Below are 24,853 nucleotides of genomic sequence, written 5' to 3'. Positions count from 1 at the left end.
TAAGTGCTTGTTTTTTATTTTTTTATTTCACCTTTATTTAACCAGGTAGGCAAGTTGAGAACAAGTTCTCATTTACAATTGCGACCTGGGGCACGTTATGTCTGGGGTTTTTGTCCAATTTTATATATTGTTTTTGTTCATGGTGATTTTTATCATTAAACTGCGCCGTTGTAACACAGTCTTTGCTCTCCTGCGCCTGACTTCTCTACCGCCAGTACTCACGCCTTACATTAGCGGACAACAGTTATTTAGGGCTTGAACAAAAAAAACGGTTTGCGATTTTGTTCATCTTGGTGAACCCCGTTTGACTTGTGTTGATGCAAATCAACCACAAACAGCCCTTATCTCTGGTATATCTTGGCATGCATCATTCAAGACTAACAAGCTGACCAACAGTGGCGTGTATTCATGGGTGCCAAGGGAAGCCAGGCCTCCCCAAATATTTGACCAATAAAAAAATACAAAACATGAATTTCTCTTTCGTCTCTCTTTGTTTTCGTAATTTTACGCCAATTAGCAAGTGGCTGAATCTCACCTGAGAAATCATCTGAGTGGGGGAAACAGCACACCTCTGTCCTAGTATGTGTAGCCCGTGTATCTGATGCTGTCTGAACCAAAAGAGTATAACATCTTGAGGCCGTAGCATTTGGTTGATTGATGCCAGCAAGTTTTTGGCCACCCTTGATAAAAAAAATTATAAACAATTAACCAATCAGCATTGAGCTGGGCTCAGCTCAATGTAATTAAATACACGTTTTGCTCCATGAAGTAACCCAACAATGTGTACGCCGCCATCTTGTCTTTTCCAAATCTTAATATCTTATTGATTGAGACAGGAGGGTGTCCACCCCAAAATGCTGCATGTCATGAGTGCAACTCGAAAATCAAGCGTCACGTTGAATGACATTCACCGTTCTCAATCTATGAGAAGATTTGAAATAGACAAGATGGCGGCTTACACATTGTTTGACTACTTCATAGAGCAAAAATGTGATTTTAATTTAATAACAGAAAATGTTCTAAATTCAAACGAACCACCTGCAACTAGCCATGAAAGATTAGAAGACATACTTTGTATAGTGAAGTAAAGGTTAGTAGAAAATTATCTGTGCTACACTTCACACTACCTAAATTATAACCAGTGGTGGGAAAAGTACCCAATTGTCATACTTGAGTAAAGTAAAAGATACCTTAATAGAAAATTACTCAAGTAAAAGTGATAGTCACACAGTAAAATACTACTTGAGTAAATATAGCTTACATAAGTATCAAAATTAAAAGTATAAATCATTTCACATTCCTTATATTGAGCAAATCAGACGGCAAGGTTTTCTTGCTATTTTAAGTTATGGATAGCCAGGGGCACAGTCCAACACTCAGCCATCATTTACAAATTAAACATTTGTGTTTAGTGAGTCCACCAGATCAGAGGCAGTAGGAATGACCATTGATGCTCTCTTGATATGTTTGTGAATTGGACCATTTTCCTAACCTGCTAAGCATTCGAACTGTAACAAGTACTTTGGGTGTCAGGGAAAATGTATGGAGTAAAAAGTACAATATAAATAGTAGTGTATAGTACAGATGACCAAAAAAACTTTACACCACTGGTAATAATGCCAGGATTGTAAACTGTCATGGTGAACACATACTACAGTAGCTAAGATTGGGAGAAGTCTGTCCATAATAAAGTGCTGCTCTGCCTTCTTAACAACACTATCAACAAGGCAGGTCCTACAGGCCCTAGTTTTGTCACATCTGGACTATTGTTCAGTCATGTGGTCAGGTGCCACAAAGAGGGACATCAAAAAAATTGCAATTGGCTCAGAACAGGGCAGCACGGCCTGCCCTTAAATGTACACGGAGAGCTAACATTAATACTATGCATGTAAATCTCTCATGGCTTAAAGTGGAGGAGATATTGACTTCATCACTACTTGTTTTTGAAAGAAGTGTTGACAAGCTGAATGTACCAAGGTGTCTGTTTAAACTACTAGCACACAGCTCAGACACCCATGCATACCCCACAAGACATGCCACCAAAGGTCTCTTCACAATCCCCAGGTCAAGAACAGACTAAGGGAGGCGCACAGTACTACATAGAGCCATGGCTACATGGAACTATATTCCACATCAGGTGCAAGCAGTAGAAGTATATATATATATATATTTCAAACAGATAAAAATACACCTTATGGAACAACGGGGACTGTGAAGAGACACCCACACCGGCACAGACTACGCACGATAAGACACGCACGTACACATAGATGTTGAAGAGAAATTGTACAATTAGGTTTGTACTTTGTGGCTGTGTTAACTAGCTGGTAACGATGGGGCAGAGATACCCGTCTCTGTTAGGGGTAAACTTGTTTTGCAAGCCAACGTGCAGCGGGGTCTGAACGAAATGACGGAAAGAGAGCAGAGAGCGTGCACCCACGGTGTGCAATCAACGGTATATCATATATTATGTTTGGGTGCTTTTAATTTTTTTTAATGGTCATCCTATTCGGAATTCCAAGTTGGAAACGCACACTTCCTTTTTAGAGCTCCTACTTTCTGACCTGAAGATCACTGACATAATGATATGACCAAAGGTTTTCCTGAATTCCCATTTGTCTGGAAATGCCGTGTTCAAAACAACTGGGAACTCTGAATTTCCTGACTTCAGTGCGTTCAAGACAACTGTGAACTCTGAAGAAAATGAGGTCCGACCGGGAAAAATCGTTTTGAATGGTCACCAAACTTGGAATTCCAACTCGGGAACTCGGCCCTGTTTCTAGAGCTCAGACTTTCCGACCTGAAGATCACTGACGTCATGATTTGCCCTTGTTTTTTCAGAGTTCCCAGATGTCTTGTAAGCACACATTTTTTTGGGGTCAAATCATGACATCAGTGATCTTCAAGTCGGAGCTCTAGAAAGATACCAGAGTTTCCGACTTGGAATTCCAAGTTGGATGAGCTGTTTATTTTTCTTCAGTTCACCGTGGTCTTGAATGCACTGAAGTCAGAAGTTTGAGATTTGAACGCAGCAATTCGTTCAGGGTATCGCTAGCTACTATGATTCATAGGGTTATCACAATGACTGTATAAATGAATGGACAAAGCCATCGATCACGTGACACCATTCACTCCTACGGTATATTAATAATAATGCTGCGTTCCCGTCGTGTCGGAAACTCTGAAATGTTAGAATTGTTAACCAAGTTGGAAGAGTTGGATCCCGAGTTTCCCACTTGGGAGGTACCAGAATCAGCCAATAGGAAGCTCTACGCAAATAACTTACATTAATTTGAACTCGCACACAGTTTCCAACATGAGGTGAATGCGACATCAATAGCGCATTTGAAGCCCAGGAAGTTGGTTAAGATGGCATCTAATGGGAGATTTATGTAGACTTGTGCCACATTCAAGACAACTTGGAATTGCGGCAACCGACTTCAGTGTGTTCAAGACAACTGGGAACTTGGAAAAACGAGCTCTGACTGGGAAAAATTGCTTTGAAAGGTCATTCAACTCGGAATTCCAAGTTGGAAACTCGGCCATCTTCCTAGAGCTCCGATTTATATGGTACAAGATTGGCCAGGTGGCTGTGCGACTGCTGCGCATTCCATTGGCGCGGCATGCCTTTGAGGAGGGTCTGCAATGTAACCCCGACCACTGGCCCTGTCTGGACAACGTCATTACTGTTGTCCGCATACTCAGTGACTACAGAGTCGTTCCTCTGTATATCTGTCCTCTGTCACTATGTAAAGGTTTTATTTATTTAACGACACAAGTCAGTTAAGAACATATTATTTACAATGACGGCCTAACCTGGACGACGCTGGGCCAATGGTGAACCGCCCTGTGGGACTCCCAATCACGTCCGGTGGTGATACAGCCTGGAATCGAACCAGGGTCTGTAGTGAAACCTCTAGCACTGAGATACAGTGCCTTAGACCGCTGCGCCACTCGGGAGCCCAAGGATTAACTAATGATGTTAATGGGTGGTCCAGGTGTGCAAAAATGAGGGGGGAAATAATTATCGGTAACACTTTATTTGCTCTACAGACTATCAGTAATATTTCAACTAACTCTCTATTAGAGGTCGACCAATTCATCTTGTACCATGACGATTAATTAGGGACGATTTCAAGTTTTCATAACAATCGTCACCGGCCTTTTTGGACGCAGATTTTGGCCAATTACGTTGCAATCCACGAGGAGACTGCGTGGCAGGCGAGTGCGGCTTCAAAAGGACCTTGTGGCTGCAAGGAGCCAAGGTAAATTGCTAGCATTAAACCTATCTTTATAAAAAACTATCAATCTTCACATAATCACTAGTTAACTACACATGGTTGATGATATTACTAGTTTAACTAGCTTGTCCTGTGTTGCATAATCAATGTAGTGCCTGTTAATTTATCATCGAATCACAGCCTACTTCAACTTCGCTAAAAGGGTGATGATTTAACAAAAGCGCATTCGTGAAAAAAGCACAATCGTTGCACAAATGTCCCGAACCATAAACATCAATGCCTTTCTTAAAAGCAATACACAAAGTATTTATTTTTAAACCTGCATATTTAGTTAAAAGAAATGAAAGTTAGCAGGCAATATTTTAACTAGGAAAATTGTGTCACTTCTCTTGCGTTCAGTGCAAGCTCTGAGTCAGGGTATATGCGACCATTTCTTCCTAACAAAGGCCGTTATTCATTTGCCAGAATTTTACATAATTATGACATAACATTGAAGGTTGTTCAATGTAACAGAAATATTTAGACTTAGGGTGCCACCCATTTGATAAAATACGGAACGGTTCCGTATTTCACTGAAAGAATAAACGTTTTGTTTTCGAAATGATCGTTTCTGGATTTGACCATATTAATGACCAAAAGCTCGTATTTCTGTGTGTTTATTATATTATAATACAGTCAATGATTTGATAGAGCAGTCTGACTGAGCGGTGGTAGGCAGAAGCAGGCGCGTAAGCATTCATTCAAACAGCACTTTGCCAGCAGCTCTTCGCAATGCTTGAAGCACATTGCTGTTTGACTTCAAGCCTATCAACTCCCGAGATTAGGCTGGCAATAAATACTAAAGTGCCTATAAGAACATCCAATAGTCAAAGGTATATGAAATACAAATGGTATAGAGAGAAATAGTCCCAGTCATAATTCCTATAATAACTACAGCCTAAAACTTCTTAACTGGGAATATTGAAGAACTGGTAATATTGAACCACCAGCTTTTATATGTTCTGAGCAAGGAATTTAAACGTCAGCTTTTTTCATGGCACATATTGCACTTTTACTTTCTTCTCAAACTCTTTTTTTGCATTATTTAGACCAAATTGAACATGTTTCATTATTTATTTGAAACCAAATAGAATTGATTTATGTATTATATTTAGTTAAAATAAGTGTTTATTGTTCATTCAGTGTTGTTGTAATTGTCATAATTACAGAGAACTCACGTTTTTGCCGAGGAGATCTTAGTCATGCAATTTTATATCTAACAAATATGTTTGGAGCAGTATTTCTTAATGAAAAAATGTGTATGAAAATGAGTCGTCTCTCGACAAATCACTGACGAAGGGGCGTAGACTTCTGCTACCGACTTCAGTTCGCCTCAAGAAAAAACGGCTTGGCCGAACAACCCTTACCAATGTCCAAAACGAGCAAAAAAACGTCACCTCATAATATATGCACAAACTCTTCTGAACTGTTTAGTCTGGGAAGCATGTGGACGCCTTTCCCCTAACCCTTAATCTAAACTTAACCTTAGGAAAGTAGTTGCTTATAAACAGATGGTCATACTATCTGTAGAGCATCTATAGATGGACTTTCCGGACTATCCAAGTAAAGTGTTACCTAATTATCTATCATAATATTTTCCAGGCTGTTTGTATTTCATCAGCAAAGCTTTGAAGAGGGACTCCGTGCAAATGTTACTGAAGTGGTACGGCCCTACTTCTACTGTCAGGGGAGACCGTTGCTGTTAATATTCATACATGTATTTGTTTTTTTGCAGTTGACTCGCTTGCTGTTCATTGTGATTAAGGGTAAGAATGCATTGTTTTAATTCCGAAAAGCATTTTGGACTTATTCTCATATGGGAGAGAGCCTCCTTGCCATGTACAGACATCAGACAACCCTGCGAGCCACAATTTCCAAGCCTGGGCCGCAGGATCAACCTGTCCCAGTACCGCAACCCCAACTGCCTCCAGGCCTTGCCTCCTGAGCCCTGCCCTCCTCCTGTCAGTGATTTCCAGACCATCCCCAGCTTCAGCCCCAGCATCTCCCTGCCTCCACTCCCTGAGCCATCACCACTGTCCCAGCCCAGACCTCTGGTTCAGATCACACAGACTACAGCCCCCTCTGTTGGTCAGTAGCTTCTTTTCATCTAATTTAGCATGTCAATTCCATTGATTTGCAAGCATGAAACCATTTATACAACGTCAAATTGACTGGTTTATTGTATACTCTGATAATGTGTTTTATTGTTTAAGGATCCATTTGTACCCTCACAGCTATGGAAACCTCCCTCACTGAAAAGGAGAAGGTGAGAAGGCCCCTGAGAGGAGACACTGCCAAGCGCCGCTCAGTTCGGGTCATAAACACCAAGTGCAAGGAGGAGAAGATCGACTTCCAGGAGCTGCTGTTCAAATACCTACCATCCAGGTATTGTCATGAAACCTCAAGGGGAAAACTATCAACACATTGCAAGTATATATTCTTATTGGATGATAACTAGGCTCTTCCGTTCCACTCAGACTGAAGAAGTTTGACCTTGAGGAAAATGAAGAGAGCCTGAGTAACCTGGAGGCCCAGCGGGAAATCAAGCAGGACTTCCAGCTGCTCCATGGCACAAGCTGCATGCCTTTCAGACTACTGAATACATGGAATCAGGTACATGTCTTATGTAAATGACGTCACGCTGCTTGCTTAGTGAGTACAGCTTCCTCCTGATTCGGTTTATACTGAGGCTTGAACCCAGGACCTCTGCCTCACAAACTGCATCATGTACTCGCCCTCCTGAGGCGTCTTACACATTCATCCCTCTGAAAAGATAGCTATTCAGCAGCGCAGGTGGAGTGAGTTTCACAGATCCCCATCTGCAGCATTTACACAATTCCCTGACTGAAATGCAGAGTCGGATGTCAAACATCTCATGGGATTTACATTGTCTTACTCTTTCCTCATCCCCAGAACAACAGGATATCCACAACTTCCTGCTCAATAATATGAGCAACGGTGGGATATTAGAGATGACGATGTGCTATCTGAAAGCGGTGGGTCAGAGGTTCATGGAGGAGTGGCCTCGTGGGCTGACTGCAGTGGTGCAGGAGGTGTATCATAGTTGGAGGAATCACAGTAGTGGCCTGCCCAACCCTCTACTTCGCAACTGCAGTAATCAACACAAATGGGTATAGGACATCTATTCTGACTCTTTTGATATATTACTTTATTGACAGCGTTTTTAATTGAGAAACTTACATCTCTGCCTGTGTTTTTTACATTCCACCTAATGCGAATGTCAAGCTGTCTGTAAAAGACTTGTGATTGGTGTTTTATGCAGGAAATGTAGCTGATGAGCCTATCATGTCTGGAGCTTCAGCTGGAACAGTGGTCTCACAGCAAAGGCAAGAGTGGTACGTGTCAAACACATTGGTGTACTTTGGTATTCTTTATGAAATACAGTTTTCTGTTGGTTTCTTTCTTTTGCATGAACCATATTCATATATTCCTTTCTGTGTTTTTATTGTGAAGGGTCCCCAAGAAAGTGCAGTGGGGGCCAGAGCAGTGTTGGGTGTGATGCAGAGTTCCCAGGGCAGCACTCTGAGGGACACCTGTTATAGCTGGGGAACCCGTTTGAGGAGAACTGGGTGGCTGTGGTGGTGCGTGTTTCCTTGCTCAAGGCATGCTTCTTGGCCCTGCAAGTAACCTTCACATTCATCCTGCAACATAATTTACCCATGTTTCCTTGACTATTTACCATTACACTTGAATATTTGTTTCTAGTATGATACTGAGTTGACCTCTTTCCTCATACATCTCACATATTAGTTTCAATGATTAAGACAAATCAATCTGATCTACATTTGCTATTGACATGTGTAATCCATAATCTAAGACGTGCTTTGTGTGCTTTTGTCATCTCACAGGGAGACCTGGACCAGGCCCTGGTGAGCTATGATGTGTGTGTGCAGGCATGCTGCAGAGATTCACGAACGCACCACAGAGGAGGAAAGGTACACCATCTACCTGCCCAACCTGCGTGCAGATGCAGCCATCTCGGTGGAGGAGGTCAGTGGAAGAGCTGAACAGTAAAACTATAGCACAAATAGTCTATTTGAATAACATGCACTTGGCCCTCAACCATCCCATGAGAGCATGTAGTTCCCCTGTGGTTTTGAGTTGTCTGGTTCATCAGAAAGTGTTCCCTTCTCCCCATTGCATGGACAGATTGATAAGAAGATGGTGTCTCTGGAGCATTGTCAGTCCCTGGCGGAGATCCAGCATCTGAGTCTAGGGACTATGAGTCTGTGGTGTGGCTGCTGCAGCCCACCCTCAGCTATGGCTCTGGGCGGGTCAAGGCTCTGGAGTTTGTCCAGCTGCTGCTGCTGCAGTTTACCTTCTGGATTAATACAGCAATAGATCATTTTGTAGATGTATTTGTCTTTATATGGTTATTTTAGTTTCAACAAGTCTTTCTCTTTGAGTCATGGTTGTCACTACTAATCAGTGTAGTACCGACGTAGGAAAGCAGTATTAAATGTATAATATGTACCATGATGACATTTTTCCTCTTTTCCTGGCGTCTCTGCCCCAGAACTCCCTGTTGAAACTGAAGGTCTGGAGTGCACCGAAGTTGCCCTGAATGAAGCCCTGCAGCAGCTCAACTCTGTCCCAGTCAGCTCTCACACAGCAAAGGAGGAGTGGTTCTCTACCATCACAACGCTGCTGGGAGGCTTCACAGAGGACCCTCAGCTCCTGAGCAACGTCAACCACTACACCAGCATGGCCCGGCTGGCCAACAACCTCATCCGGGTCAACACTCACACTAATATACCTGGTAGAGACAGTGTGTTTGGAAACAGAAAATGATATATAAATGTGTGCTGTGTCCAGCTCAGCCCTGCCCTGGATTCTCCTGCACCACATCATCAAGCACGAGGAGGCTGCCTTCAACTGCCTGCTTCACCAGCACATATATTCGTAGGGGATGATGAAGGTACATTACATGACCAAAAGTATGTGGACACTGCTCATCGAACATCTCATTCCAAAATCATGGGCATTAATATGGAGTTGGTCCTGCCTTTGCTGATATAACAGCCTCCACTCTTCTGGGGAGGCTTTCCACTAGATGTTTGAACATTGCTACAGGGACTTCCATTCAGCCACGAGCATTAGTGAGTTCGGGCACTGATGTTGAGCGATTAGCCTGGCTCACAGTCGGAATTCCAATTCTTCCCAAAGGTGTTCTTTGGGGTTGAGGTTAAGCTCTGTGCAGGCTAGTCAAGTTGTTCTTCACCGATCTCCACAAACCATTTCTGTATGAACCTCGCTTTGTGCACAGGGGCATTGTCATGCTGAAACAGGAAAGGCCTTCCCCAAATTGTTGCCACAAAGTTGGAAGCACAGAATCGTCTACAATGTCATTGTATGCTGTCGGGTTAAGATTTCCCTTCACTGGAACTAAGGGGCCTAGTCCGAACCATGAAAAACAGCCCCAGACCATTATAAACCTTTTACAGGTGGCACTATTTATTGGGGCAGGTAGTGTACTTCTGGCATCCGCCAAACCCAGATTCGTCGATCGAACTGCCAGATGGTGAAGCGTGATTAAAAATAATCAAATCAAATGATAAATGATATTGGTCACATAAACATGGTTAGCAGATGTTAATGCGAGTGTAGCAAAATGCTTGTGCTTCTAATTCTCACAGTGCAGTAATATCTAACAAGTAATCTAACAATTCCACAACTACCTAATACACACATCTAAAGGGATGGAATAAGAATATGTACATAGAAATATATGGATGACCGAGCGGCATAGGCAAGATGCAATAGATGGTATAAAATACAGTATATACATATGAGATGAGTAATGTAAGATGTGTAAACAGTATTGAAGTGGAATTATTTAGAGTGCATTGTATAAAGTGACTAGTGATCCATTTACTAAAGTGGCCAATGATTTGAGTCAGTATGTAGGCAGCAGCATCTCTGTGTTAGTGGTGGCTGTTTAACAGTCTGATGGCCTTGAGATAGAAGCTGTTTTTCAGTCTCTTGGTCCCAGCTTTGATGCACCTGTACTGACCTCGCCTTCTGGATGGTAGCGGGGTGAACAGGCAGTGGCTTGGGTGATTGTTGTCCTTGATGATCTTTTTAGCCTTCCTGTGACATCGGGTGCTGTAGGTGTCCTGGAGGGCAGGTAGTTTGCCCCCGGTGATTTGTTGTGCAGACCACACCACCCTCTGAGGAGCCTTGCAGGTGAGGGTGGTGTAGTTGCCATACCAGGCAGCCCGACAGAATGCTCTCAATTGTGCATCTGTAAAAGTTTGAGGGTTTTAGGTGACAAGCCAAATTTCTTCAACCTCCTGAGGTTGAATAGGCAATGTTGCACCTTCTTCTCCACACTGTCTGTGTGGGTGGACCATTTCAGTTTGTCTGTGATGTGTATGCCGAGGAACTTAAAACTTTCCACTTTCTCCACTGCTGTCCCATCGATGTGGATAGGGTGGGGGGGTGATCCTTCTGCTGTTTCCTGAAGTCCACGATTATCTCCTTTGTTTTGTTGACAGGAGAGGGGGGACCCGCAGTCCTTGGTAGTGGGCCGCGTCGGTGGAACTATTATCCTCAAAACGGTCAAAGAAGGTGTTTAGTTTGTCTGGAAGCAAGACGTCTGTGTCTGACGTGGCTGGTTTTCTTTTTGTAGTCCTTAATTGCCTGTAGACCTTGCCACATGCGTCTCGTGTCTGGGCCGTTGAATTGCGACTCCACTTTGTCCCTTTACAGACATTTTGCTTGTTTGATTGCCTATTCCCGGAGGGAATAACTTTCCATGGTTAAACGCGGTGGTTCGCAGTTTGTTTTGCGCAAATTCCGTCTATCCACGGTTTCTGGTCAGGGTAGGTTTTAATATTCACAGTTGGTACAACCTCTCCAATGCACTTTATCACTCCAGAGAACACGTTTCCACTGCTCCAGAGTCCAATGGCGGCAAGCTTTACACCACTCCAGCTGACGCTTGGCATTGTGTATGGTGATCTTAGGCTTGTGTGCGGCTGCTCGGCCATAGAAACTCATTTCATGAAGCTCCCGATGAACAGTTATTGTGCTGATGTTGCTTCAAGAGGTAGTTTGGAATTCGTAGTGAGTGTTGCAACCTGACGACAGATGATTTTTAAGCGCTACGTGCTTCATCACTCGCTGGTCCCGTTCTGTGAGCTTGTGTGGCCTACCACTTTGTGGTAGCCATTGCTGCTCCTAGATGTTTCCACTTCACAATAACAGCACTTACAGTGGACCAGTGCAGCTCTAGCAGGACATACATTTGACAAACTGACTTGTTGGAAAGGGGGCTTGTTAGAAAGTCACTGAGTTCTCCGGTAAGGCCATTCTACTGCAAATGTTTGTCTATGGAGATTGCATGGCTGTGTGTTCTATTTTTTTATTTTTTATCTGTCAGTAACGGGTGTGGCTTAAATAGCTGAATCAACTAATTTGAAGGGGTGTCCACATACTTTTGTGTATATACAGTGCCTTGCGAAAGTATTCGGCCCCCTTGAACTTTGCGACCTTTTGCCACATTTCAGGCTTCAAACATAAAGATATAAAACTGTATTTTTTTGTGAAGAATCAACAACAAGTGGGACACAATCATGAAGTGGAACGACATTTATTGGATATTTCAAACTTTTTTAACAAATCAAAAACTGAAATTGGGCGTGCAAAATTATTCAGCCCCCTTAAGTTAATACTTTGTAGCGCCACCTTTTGCTGCGATTACAGCTGTAAGTCGCTTGGAGTATGTCTCTATCAGTTTTGCACATCGAGAGACTGAATTTTTTTCCCATTCCTCCTTGCAAAACAGCTCGAGCTCAGTGAGGTTGGATGGAGAGCATTTGTGAACAGCAGTTTTCAGTTCTTTCCACAGATTCTCGATTGGATTCAGGTCTGGACTTTGACTTGGCCATTCTAACACCTGTATATGTTTATTTTTGAACCATTCCATTGTAGATTTAGCTTTATGTTTTGGATCATTGTCTTGTTGGAAAACAAATCTCCGGTCTTTTGCAGACTCCATCAGGTTTTCTTCCAGAATGGTCCTGTATTTGGCTCCATCCATCTTCCCATCAATTTGAACCATCTTCCCTGTCCCTGCTGAAGAAAAGCTGTAAAAGTTTGAGGGTTTTAGGTGACAAGCCAAATTTCTTCAACCTCCTGAGGTTGAATAGGCAATGTTGCACCTTCTTCTCCACACTGTCTGTGTGGGTGGACCATTTCAGTTTGTCTGTGATGTGTATGCCGAGGAACTTAAAACTTTCCACTTTCTCCACTGCTGTCCCATCGATGTGGATAGGGTGGGGGGGTGATCCTTCTGCTGTTTCCTGAAGTCCACGATTATCTCCTTTGTTTTGTTGACAGGAGAGGGGGGACCCGCAGTCCTTGGTAGTGGGCCGCGTCGGTGGAACTATTATCCTCAAAACGGTCAAAGAAGGTGTTTAGTTTGTCTGGAAGCAAGACGTCTGTGTCTGACGTGGCTGGTTTTCTTTTTGTAGTCCTTAATTGCCTGTAGACCTTGCCACATGCGTCTCGTGTCTGGGCCGTTGAATTGCGACTCCACTTTGTCCCTTTACAGACATTTTGCTTGTTTGATTGCCTATTCCCGGAGGGAATAACTTTCCATGGTTAAACGCGGTGGTTCGCAGTTTGTTTTGCGCAAATTCCGTCTATCCACGGTTTCTGGTCAGGGTAGGTTTTAATATTCACAGTTGGTACAACCTCTCCAATGCACTTTATCACTCCAGAGAACACGTTTCCACTGCTCCAGAGTCCAATGGCGGCAAGCTTTACACCACTCCAGCTGACGCTTGGCATTGTGTATGGTGATCTTAGGCTTGTGTGCGGCTGCTCGGCCATAGAAACTCATTTCATGAAGCTCCCGATGAACAGTTATTGTGCTGATGTTGCTTCAAGAGGTAGTTTGGAATTCGTAGTGAGTGTTGCAACCTGACGACAGATGATTTTTAAGCGCTACGTGCTTCATCACTCGCTGGTCCCGTTCTGTGAGCTTGTGTGGCCTACCACTTTGTGGTAGCCATTGCTGCTCCTAGATGTTTCCACTTCACAATAACAGCACTTACAGTGGACCAGTGCAGCTCTAGCAGGACATACATTTGACAAACTGACTTGTTGGAAAGGGGGCTTGTTAGAAAGTCACTGAGTTCTCCGGTAAGGCCATTCTACTGCAAATGTTTGTCTATGGAGATTGCATGGCTGTGTGTTCTATTTTTTTATTTTTTATCTGTCAGTAACGGGTGTGGCTTAAATAGCTGAATCAACTAATTTGAAGGGGTGTCCACATACTTTTGTGTATATACAGTGCCTTGCGAAAGTATTCGGCCCCCTTGAACTTTGCGACCTTTTGCCACATTTCAGGCTTCAAACATAAAGATATAAAACTGTATTTTTTTGTGAAGAATCAACAACAAGTGGGACACAATCATGAAGTGGAACGACATTTATTGGATATTTCAAACTTTTTTAACAAATCAAAAACTGAAATTGGGCGTGCAAAATTATTCAGCCCCCTTAAGTTAATACTTTGTAGCGCCACCTTTTGCTGCGATTACAGCTGTAAGTCGCTTGGAGTATGTCTCTATCAGTTTTGCACATCGAGAGACTGAATTTTTTTCCCATTCCTCCTTGCAAAACAGCTCGAGCTCAGTGAGGTTGGATGGAGAGCATTTGTGAACAGCAGTTTTCAGTTCTTTCCACAGATTCTCGATTGGATTCAGGTCTGGACTTTGACTTGGCCATTCTAACACCTGTATATGTTTATTTTTGAACCATTCCATTGTAGATTTAGCTTTATGTTTTGGATCATTGTCTTGTTGGAAAACAAATCTCCGGTCTTTTGCAGACTCCATCAGGTTTTCTTCCAGAATGGTCCTGTATTTGGCTCCATCCATCTTCCCATCAATTTGAACCATCTTCCCTGTCCCTGCTGAAGAAAAGCAGGCCCAAACCATGATGCTGCCACCACCATGTTTGACAGTGGGGATGGTGTGTTCAGGGTGATGAGCTGTGTTGCTTTTACGCCAAACATAACGTTTTGCATTGTTGCCAAAAAGTTCAATTTTGGTTTCATCTGACCAGAGCACCTTCTTCCACATGTTTGGTGTGTCTCCCAGGTGGCTTGTGGCAAACTTTAAATTACACTTTTTATGGATATCTTTAAGAAATGGCTTTCTTCTTGCCACTCTTCCATAAAGTCCAGATTTGTGCAATATACGACTGATTGTTGTCCTATGGACAGAGTCTCCCACCTCAGCTGTAGATCTCTGCAGTTCATCCAGAGTGATCATGGGCCTCTTGGCTGCATCTCTGATCAGTCTTCTCCTTGTATGAGCTGAAAGTTTAGAGGGACGGCCAGGTCTTGGTAGATTTGCAGTGGTCTGATACTCCTTCCATTTCAATATTATCGCTTGCACAGTGCTCCTTGGGATGTTTAAAGCTTGGGAAATATTTTTGTATCCAAATCCGGCTTTAAACTTCTTCACAACAGTATCTCGGACCTGCCTGGTGTGTTCCTTGTTCTTCATGATGCTCTCTGCGCTTTTAACGGACCTCTGAGACTATCACAGTGCAGGTGCATTTATACGGAGACTTGATTACACACAGGTGGATTGTATTTATCATCATTAGTCATTTAGGTCAGCATTGGATCATTCAGAGATCCTCACTGAAATTCTGTAGAGAGTTTGCTGCACTGAAAGTAAAGGGGCTGAATAATTTTGCACGCCCAATTTTTCAGTTTTTGATTTGTTAAAAAAGTTTGAAATATCCAATAAATGTCGTTCCACTTCATGATTGTGTCCCACTTGTTGTTGATTCTTCACAAAAAAATACAGTTTTATATCTTTATGTTTGAAGCCTGAAATGTGGCAAAAGATCGCAAAGTTCAAGGGGGCCGAATACTTTTGCAAGGCACTGTGTGTGTGTGTGTGTGTGTGGTGGTGAAGTCCATCCTGTTCATAACTGCTATAATGCCCTATTTAAATCTATGCTGGAAGCCCTAAAATGTCTTGCTGTTTCCTGTGACTCTCTTCAGATTGCTCTAACACCCCCATTCTGCCCTCCTCCCTGATGCTGCTCAACCTGGCCCATGAGTACCTGGGCCGTCGCTCCTGGTGCTGCAACTCAGATGGAGCTCTGTGCAGGTGCTATGTGAGTCGGTCAACAGAGCTGAGATTGTGTGGACATTCTCTGTTTTTGTTTTCCTATGATATGGTTTGAATTAGTTTCTAATATCTTTCAAAGTGTTTGTCAAAGTTTAAATCAGGATAGAACTAACCTCATTGTTGTATTCATGTTCATGGTTCAGGTTCGTGTTCTGGAGAAAGAGGTGTCTCCCTCTAAAGCGGAGGATACTCATCCCTACAAAGATGAGATGGGCGTTGAGCAGTGCTTCTACTGCCTGTATGCTTACCCCAGCAAGAAGATCATGGCCCGTTATCTGGAGGAGCACTCTGCTCAACAGGTCAAACACCCAGCCCTCTTAATGTTATATTACTGACTGTCAATCTTTCAATGCCATTCACATATCTGAGGATTAGCTAACAGATCATGTAATGTGTTCAACTGGCCACTAGGTGGCGGTCAATTCCACATTAGGTTGTTTACTCACTGGGATTGGCTTGTAGTGTAACTGTGATACGCAGTAATTGCATGATGAATAGACTCTGTTCCAAAGGGACAAGGTTCATTAGTTAATGAATGCAGTCCCCCGACTAATTAACTACTGGTTGGTCCACTGAGTCATACGACCCAGGAACTCAACTCGAGCAGGTCAATACAGGAGGAAGAAAGCAATTGATTCACTTTCAGGGAGTTTGAATGAGATTAATTATCTGACTGCCTCTGCATCAGAATGTACCAGCCTGTGCTGTTAGTCCCTTATCATGCTAGAGGGAATCACCAGGGTTTCACTTAGGAAGAGTTGAATCTTTGGGCAAACTGTTTGGTGGCGAGTTTTAAAAATGTGTGTGCATGCGTGCGTTAGTACTAGGATTTTTTTTAACAGTACAATACATTTTTATTTATTTATTTATTTTACCTTTATTTAACCAGGTAGGCAAGTTGAGAACAAGTTCTCATTTACAATTGCGACCTGGCCAAGATAAAGCAAAGCAGTTCGACAGATAAAACGACACAGAGTTACACATGGAGTAAAAACAAACATACAGTCAATAATGCAGTATAAACAAGTCTATATACAATGTGAGCAAATGAGGTGAGAAGGGAGGTAAAGGCAAAAAAGGCCATGATGGCAAAGTAAATACAATATAGCAAGTAAAATACTGGAATGGTAGTTTTGCAATGGAAGAATGTGCAAAGTAGAAATAAAAAATAATGGGGTGCAAAGGAGCAAAATAAATTAATTAATTAAAATTAAATACAGTTGGGAAAGAGGTAGTTGTTTGGGCTAAATTATAGGTGGGCTATGTACAGGTGCAGTAATCTGTGAGCTGCTCTGACAGTTGGTGCTTAAAGCTAGTGAGGGAGATAAGTGTTTCCAGTTTCAGAGATTTTTGTAGTTCGTTCCAGTCATTGGCAGCAGAGAACTGGAAGGAGAGGCGGCCAAAGAAAGAATTGGTTTTGGGGGTGACTAGAGAGATATACCTGCTGGAGCGTGTGCTACAGGTGGGAGATGCTATGGTGACCAGCGAGCTGAGATAAGGGGGGACTTTACCTAGCAGGGTCTTGTAGATGACATGGAGCCAGTGGGTTTGGCGACGAGTATGAAGCGAGGGCCAGCCAACGAGAGCGTACAGGTCGCAATGGTGGGTAGTATATGGGGCTTTGGTGATAAAACGGATTGCACTGTGATAGACTGCATCCAATTTGTTGAGTAGGGTATTGGAGGCTATTTTGTAAATGACATCGCCAAAGTCGAGGATTGGTAGGATGGTCAGTTTTACAAGGGTATGTTTGGCAGCATGAGTGAAGGATGCTTTGTTGCGAAATAGGAAGCCAATTCTAGATTTAACTTTGGATTGGAGATGTTTGATATGGGTCTGGAAGGAGAGTTTACAGTCTAACCAGACACCTAAGTATTTGTAGTTGTCCACGTATTCTAAGTCAGAGCCGTCCAGAGTAGTGATGTTGCACAGGCGGGTAGGTGCAGGTAGCGATCGGTTGAAGAGCATGCATTTAGTTTTACTTGTATTTAAGAGCAATTGGAGGCCACGGAAGGAGAGTTGTATGGCATTGAAGCTTGCCTGGAGGGTTGTTAACACAGTGTCCAAAGAAGGGCCGGAAGTATACAGAATGGTGTCGTCTGCGTAGAGGTGGATCAGGGACTCACCAGCAGCAAGAGCGACCTCATTGATGTATACAGAGAAGAGAGTCGGTCCAAGAATTGAACCCTGTGGCACCCCCATGCAAAATGATTTGCTCATCATCATAACTAACTGTGTTTTTCTAAGGAGAGCAGGTGGAACTTTGGAGCCACGCCCTCTTCATGTTCCAGTACTTTAAGCCCAAGAGTACCTCAGTTTGACAGCTACAAGATAAGCACGGTGTCTTCTGACCTGGCCAACCTGCTGAAAAGGATCTCTGGCATTGTCCTACAGTGAAACTCCCATCCTCACTATGGATGAGGTGTCAGCCTACATCGAGTGCACGGCTGGAATCAAATCAAAGTTTATTTGTCACATGCACCGAATACAACAGGTGTGGACCTTACAGTGAAATGCTTACTTACAGGCTGTAACCAATAGTGCAAAAAAGGTATTCGGTGAACAATGGGTAGGTAAAGTAATAAAAACAACAGTAAAAAGACAGCTAAAAATAACAGCTGTGAGGCTGTATACAGCAAAGCTATAAAAGTAGCGAGGCTACATACAGACACCGGTTAGTCCGGCTGATTGAGGTAGTATGTATGTGTGTATATATGGTTAAAGTGACTATGCATATATGATGAACAGAGAGTAGCAGTAGCATAAAGAGGGGTTGGCGAGTTGTGGGACACAATGCAGATACCCTGGTTAGCCAATGTTAGCACTGGTTGGTCGGGCCAATTGAGGTAGTATGTGCAGGAATGTATAGTTAAAGTGACTATGCATATAAGATAAACAGAGAATAGCAGCAGTGTAAAAGAGGGGTTGGGGGGGCACACAATGCAGATAGTTTGGGTAGCCATTTGATTACCTGTTCAGGAGTCTTATTGGGGGTAAAAACTGTTGAAGCCTTTTTGTCCTAGACTTGGCACTCCGGTACCGCTTGCCATGTGGTAGTAGAGAGAACGGTCTTTGACAATTTTTAGGGCCTTCCTCTGACACCGCCTGGTGTGGAGGTCCTGGATGGCAGGCAGCTTTGCCCCAGTGATGTACTGGGCCGTACGCACTACACTCTGTAGTGCCTTGCGGTCGGAGTCCGAGCAATTGCTGTACCAGGCAGTGACGCAACCAGTCAGGATGCTCTCGATGTTGCAGCTGAAGAACCTTTTGAGGGTCTCTGGACCCATGCCAAATCTTTTTAGTTTTCTGAGGGGGAATAGGCTTTGTCGTGCCCTCTTCACGACCGTCTTGGTGTGTTTGGACCATTCTAGTTCGTGGTTGTGGACACCAAGGAACTTTAAGCTCTCAACCTGCTCCACTACAGCCCTGTCGATGAGAAGGGGGCGTGCTCGGTCCCCCTTTCCTGTAGTCCACAATCATCTCCTTAGTCTTGGTTACGTTGAGGGATAGGTTGTTATTCTGGCACCACCCGGCTAGGTCTCTGACCTCCCTATAGGCTGTCTCGTCGTTGTCGGTGATCAGGCCTTCCACTGTTGTGTCCTATGCAAACATAATGATGGTGTTGGAGTCGTGCATGGCCATGCAGTCGTGGCTGAACAGGGAGTACAGGAGGGGATTGAGCACGCACCCCTGGAGGGCTCCAGTGTTGAGAATCAGCGTGGCAGATGTGTTGCTACCTACCCTCACCACCTTTAAAGGTCAGTGTGGGGCATTTATGAGTCAGAAATGCTAATTGACTGGACGTAGCCACAGCCTGACTTTACATGTTGTCACGTAGAACAGTTTAGCAGAGTTGAGGTTAATTCTGTAAATTCTATTAGAATTAAATTCCCTCTACCTGTAAATTCAATTTAAATTCCAGGTCACTCTGAATTCCAAGAATTCAATTCCCAATTCAATATTATCCACAAATCCAAATTCCCCCAGGCTTTCAGGCCGATTATGTCACTGTTTAGATACTAGAAATATAGTAATATAAATTGAAATGATTTTTAAACATATCCAGAGGTCCGTTTTTGTACATTAATTCCATTGACTGTGAACTGTACAAATATTGAATTCCAAAGAGGACTTTTTTTTACTATTTCAATTCCAATTCAAACACACAAGTCTCATTCCAATTCTGTAACTTAAAGATTGTTGAAATTTGAATTGATTTCAATGTAAATTCTCCACTTCATGAGTGAATTTATTGGAATTGACCACAACCCTGCTGTTTAGGCCTATACATCACGTCATGACCATTCATTATAGGTGATGACACTGTACAAGTCATTATGCATTGAAATATATAGGTAACTTTCAAAATAAAGGAAATACCAACAGTGTCTTAATAAGGCGTTGGGCCACTACAAGCCGCCAAAACAGCTTCAATGCACCTTGGCATAGATTCTACTAGTGTCTGGAACTCTATTGGGAGGGATGCGACACCATTCTTCCACAAGAAATTACATCATTTGGTGTTTTGTTGATGGTGGTGGAAAACACTGTCACAGGTGCCGCTCCAGAATCTTCCAGTGTTCAGTTGGTTTGAGATCTGGTGACTGACTGACAGCTACACACTTTAAACCCCCTATGCTGCTTTTGAGACCCCGCACTGAGATCTCTTCTATCCATGGTAGCCAAAATAATGGGCAACTGGGCATTTTTTTATACATGGCCCTAAGCATTATGGGATGTTAATTGCTTAATTAACTCAGGAACCACAGCTGTTTGGAAGCATCTGCTTTCAATATACTTTGGATCCCTTTTTATTTTGCCATTTACATGTCTGATTTACAAATTGAATGCACCTGCACAATAGCTGAAACCTTTTATAAATCACACATTGATCTAAATGGGAGACTTGGGAGTACATGTCAGGACCTATCATCTCAAATTAGGATTAGAGAGGATCTCTACATGTATCAGATTCTAGTTGAATCTGTAAGACTGCTGTCAGACCTGACAGTAGCAGCATAGTAGATCATCCAGTCTTTGTGTTCCCACCCAGGAGCCGGTACATTGCCTTCCTGAGAGGGGCGCTCCAGCACCCCCTGTTGTCGAGATCTTCTCCCTCCTGGTTGACTAGTTCTTTGAGAACAGTCCAAGGCTGTTAAGTTCTATATGCATGACATCTGTGTGTCCAAACAGGTCAGAAAAAAACAAGTCAAATGTAATTGTGGTTGTGCTTTTTAAGATATTCATATTACCTTGAGTTGCTTTAAGTATTTTACCTTACAAGTGAATTTCATGTCATGATGATAATGACATTTCCTTGGCATGCTCAATGCTGTGTGTGTGTGTCCTGGACAAGTTAAACTCTATTGAACTGAAGAGCGATGGCCCCATCCAGGACAAGATAAACTGCAACGAACTGAAGAGCGATGGTCCCATGTGGAAGCACTCCATGGCTGTGTTCAACTGCTTTAAGAGGGTCCTGGAGATGGACAGCACCAACCTGGCTCTGTGGATCGAGTACAGCACCATGTCCTACGCCGTGTACTCCTTCACCTCGCGCCAACTCAAACAGTGGAGGACTGAGCTTCCCTCCGAGGTCATCAAACCGGTGCAGTGGACAACCAGTGTACAGAATACTCATATGCACTGTGTTTTGTGTTCTACTTTTCTAAACTTCATGGACGTCACTTCTAGTCATGCTGTGTGTGAATTCATTGTTCAGTAAATTGATCACTGTTGACAGTAGCGGTTTGTGTGTGTGTATTTCAGATGGAGGAGAGAGACCATGCTGGAGACGTGTTTCCAGGGGACGTCTCGGAAGTCAGGGGACGTCTAGGAAGTCAGAGGTCCGATGAAGCAGCTCTGTCTGTGTTTCCCTGTTACCTTCACTGCGTATTCACCTCTCCAGATCCAGTACTGCCATTCTATAGCTCCATTCTATAGCTTACACTAGAATCACTATGTATCTGTTTGTTTTTCCAGTACATTAAAGGCTGACATTTGACCATTGAAAGATACTGACCATGGCAACCAGCTTTTCATCCTGTGTTATTAACAGCCATCAGATGAAGATCTGATGCTCTCGTCTCTTTCTCTTCCCATGCAGGCCGCACATTATCTGCACAAGGGAGCTGCCAGATACACTACCACAATTCCCCTGACTTGTCTATGGAGGCCCTGGAGGTACACTTGTTTTAAACCCAAGGGTTTCTAGGTCTAGTCTTTTGTTCAATAATAGATATATATATATATATAGAGAGAGAGAGTATAACTCTGTTATTAAAGCTGTGTGACTCTCTGGCATCTCTCTCCCCCTAGCTGTACTTCCATCTGAGTGCCACTCTCCTCAAGCTGCTGGAGTCTGAGGAACCAGACCTGGAGCATGATCTTCTTCAACATCCTGGCTGAGGTGGCCACTGGACCCTTTGCCAGGGGGGGAAGAGAAGAGAAGGGCAGGCCCAGGTCCAACGAAAAGTGAGAGACCTTAGCCTGGGATCTATGCTCTGTCTTCTAAAACTAATTCTGTGACTCGACTACAAACCAAAAGGAAAAACATAATTCTCCCCCTCTGGCCCAACCTTTTGTTTTGTCCCCACCCCCTCTCTCACCTCAGGGAGAAGCCCCTCTCCATGATGGACGAGGACTCCCACTGCTGTGTGTCATCTGTGTGTGATGGATGTTCATGGGGCCTCCCTCCCCTCCAACGCTGCAGGTCTGACGTCCCCACCTTACATGGCCACTCTGGTCGACCACGATTACACCAAACGTAACACCCTCCGGCAGCAGCAGACCAAACGAAACACCCTCCGGCAGCAGCAGACCAAACGAAACACCCTCCGGCAGCAGCAGACCAAACGTAACACCCTCCGGCAGCACCAGACCAAACATAACACCCTCCGGCAGCAGCAGACCAAACGTAACACCCTCCGGCAGCAGCAGACCAAACGTAACACCCTCCGGCAGCAGCAGACCAAACGTAACACCCTCCGGCAGCAGCAGACCAAACGTAACACCCTCCGGCAGCAGCAGACCAAACGTAACACCCTCCGGCAGCAGCAGACCAAACGTAACACCCTCCGGCAGCAGCAGACGAGGAAACGGTATGAGGAGGAGCTGATGGTACAGTCCCAGTCCTAGACTCTGGTTCTCTGGGGTTGGGCCCATTCTTCACCGAGCTGGGGAGTAGTGTTTGTTATGAGGATAATCACTATGATGATAATGGCTCTGGTTCCAGTGATGACTCAATTAGCACTGGGTGATTGGGATGTCTTGGGGAATTGGGCAATATGGTATCTCAGGTTATTTGGATATTATTTTACTGCTCTATAAAAATGCAATGGCATTTAGTTTAGGCAAACAGAGGTGTGAAGGTAGAGTTTGGCAGAGGGCGTCCTGGCCTGTGTGTGTTAATATGTAGAAGTTTGTGCTGGTCACCCTCTTTTCCTTTCTTTCCCATTTCCCTTGCCTTTTGATGACGTTGTTTTCGAATGTAACTTCAGCAGAGCTTGTATCCATGTGTAACCAGTGTGAAATGATTAGCTAGTTAGCAGTGCGCGCTAGTGGCATTTCAATCGGTAATGTCATTTGCTCTGAGACCTTGAAGTAATTGTTTCCCTTGCTCTGCAAGGGCTGTGGAGCGATAGGTAACAATGCTTAGATGTTGACTGTTGTTGCTGTGTGCGGGGGGCCCCTGGTTCAAGCCCAGGTTGGGGTGAGGAGAGTGACTGTTCTCATCACCTCTTATGAAGCCATTTAGATTGAGAATAGATCTTCTTGGCTTTTGATTTGATTAAGTTTTGATTTTAGCTTCTAATTTTAAAGACCAATGCAGTCAACTTGATTTTCCTGTTTTTTATATATATATATTTCCACTTTTTAAAATTTATTTTATTTCACCTTTATTTAACTAGGCAAGTCAGTTAAGAACAAATTCTTATTTACAATGACGGCATAACCCGGACGATGCTGGGCCAATTGTGCGCCGCCCTATGGGACTCCCAATCACGGCTGGTTGTACAGCCTGGAATCTAACCAGGGTCTGTAGTGACGGCTCTAACACTGAGATGCAGTGCCTTAGACCGCTGCACCATGAGGTGGGAATAATAATGTGATAATTTCCTTTTTAGTGTGAGAGTTGTTTAAAAAGAGCCTGCAATTTCAGCCTATTTTGGTGGCCTGCCAATAAGAAAGATTCCAAACCTCTCTGCCAATAAGAAAGACTTCCAAACCTCTCTGCCAATAAGAAAGACTTCCAAACCTCTCTGCCAATAATAGTTCACTTTCAATTTTCCCCTCCCTTTTCAGATCACTCCCAGACAGTCCTAGCAGCATTCTTGATTGAGAAATTGCTCTTTGCTACAAAGCTATTTTTGTTTCTCATTTGAATTGAAAACAATCACAGTAAGATACTTAATTGTTACCCAGAAATGATTTGATATTGAGATAAAACCGGATGCGCTGGACCTTTAACTTTTGATTTCATCTGGTTTTTCTGATGACTTCTTACTAATCAAATCATAGCAGGGCAATTATTTTATAAAATAATGCAAGCTTGCTGGCTATCGCTTTAGACTTGGATATCGATATGTTCTCTGTAAGGTGTGGTGTCTTTTAGAGGGGGTAATGGCCAGTAAAAGAGAGCTCTGTTCTGGACACAGCAGGCTTTTAGTGTGTTGACTCTAGACTCATATGACCAACACAGAGCCACAGGCAAGACACAGCCAGGCTTCCATTGAGAGGTTTTACCTGATCCCAGTGAACAGTTGCTGCATTGTCCTGGCAATGACATCTCACTACAGGTTCACTTGAAACGACTGAGCTGAATTTAAGATTTTGTCACAGTGACAGGACACTTATAGAAGGAGGCAGTTTACTTGTCCTAAGCTTGTCTTGATATAAATATTATGTGTCAAGGAACGTTTGGTAGCTCTTCTGACACTTTTAACTGGTTTCTGTAATATGCCTCTCACTGTGTGCAGATTCATTACTAAACCAAAGTCTAGTGCTGCTGAGTGTTACCTGTCAGTTGGAACAGTAGGGAGGGGTGGAGAAGGGGCTGCATTTAGAGTACACATTAATGTCCTGTTTTAAAATGCTAGAGTGAGGTGAATCACTCACCTTGTAAAGAGTCATTTAAATGATTCTACTTCACTAGACCTATACTGTCCAAATATAGACGATATTGACAGACAATATAAGAGCAGGGTTAAAAATCCTTCACTATAAAAGAGGTAGCTTTTCAAAATGAATTACTGACACAATATGATATCAGTTAATGCACTGATGCAACTTTGCTCTACATTTTAACACTTAACATTGCATGACAGTAGTGTGATGACGAACACAAGCAGATTACTCTTAACTCCCAATTGTTGTTGGTGAGCTGATTGT

The 24,853-nt window shown here is 43.4% G+C and overlaps 1 long non-coding RNA gene and 1 pseudogene across 1 annotated transcript; both read left to right on the top strand.

Annotated features, from left to right (window-relative positions):
* The first annotated feature begins 4,085 nt into the window (after positions 1 to 4,085).
* On the top strand, positions 4,086 to 17,986 carry LOC109894900 (calcineurin-binding protein cabin-1-like; annotated as a pseudogene).
* Positions 17,987 to 20,299: 2,313 nt separating this feature from the next.
* Positions 20,300 to 23,328, top strand: LOC116374829 (uncharacterized). The gene is made up of 6 exons (XR_004210782.1): positions 20,300 to 20,656; positions 20,859 to 21,089; positions 21,233 to 21,309; positions 21,570 to 21,646; positions 21,782 to 21,937; positions 22,077 to 23,328. It is a non-coding gene; the product is annotated as an uncharacterized LOC116374829 (long non-coding RNA).
* Positions 23,329 to 24,853: the final 1,525 nt, after the last annotated feature.

Source organism: Oncorhynchus kisutch, linkage group LG8 (genome assembly GCF_002021735.2).
Source record: "Oncorhynchus kisutch isolate 150728-3 linkage group LG8, Okis_V2, whole genome shotgun sequence".
Taxonomy (NCBI): domain Eukaryota; kingdom Metazoa; phylum Chordata; class Actinopteri; order Salmoniformes; family Salmonidae; genus Oncorhynchus; species Oncorhynchus kisutch.
This window is presented reverse-complemented; position numbering and strand designations above follow the sequence as displayed.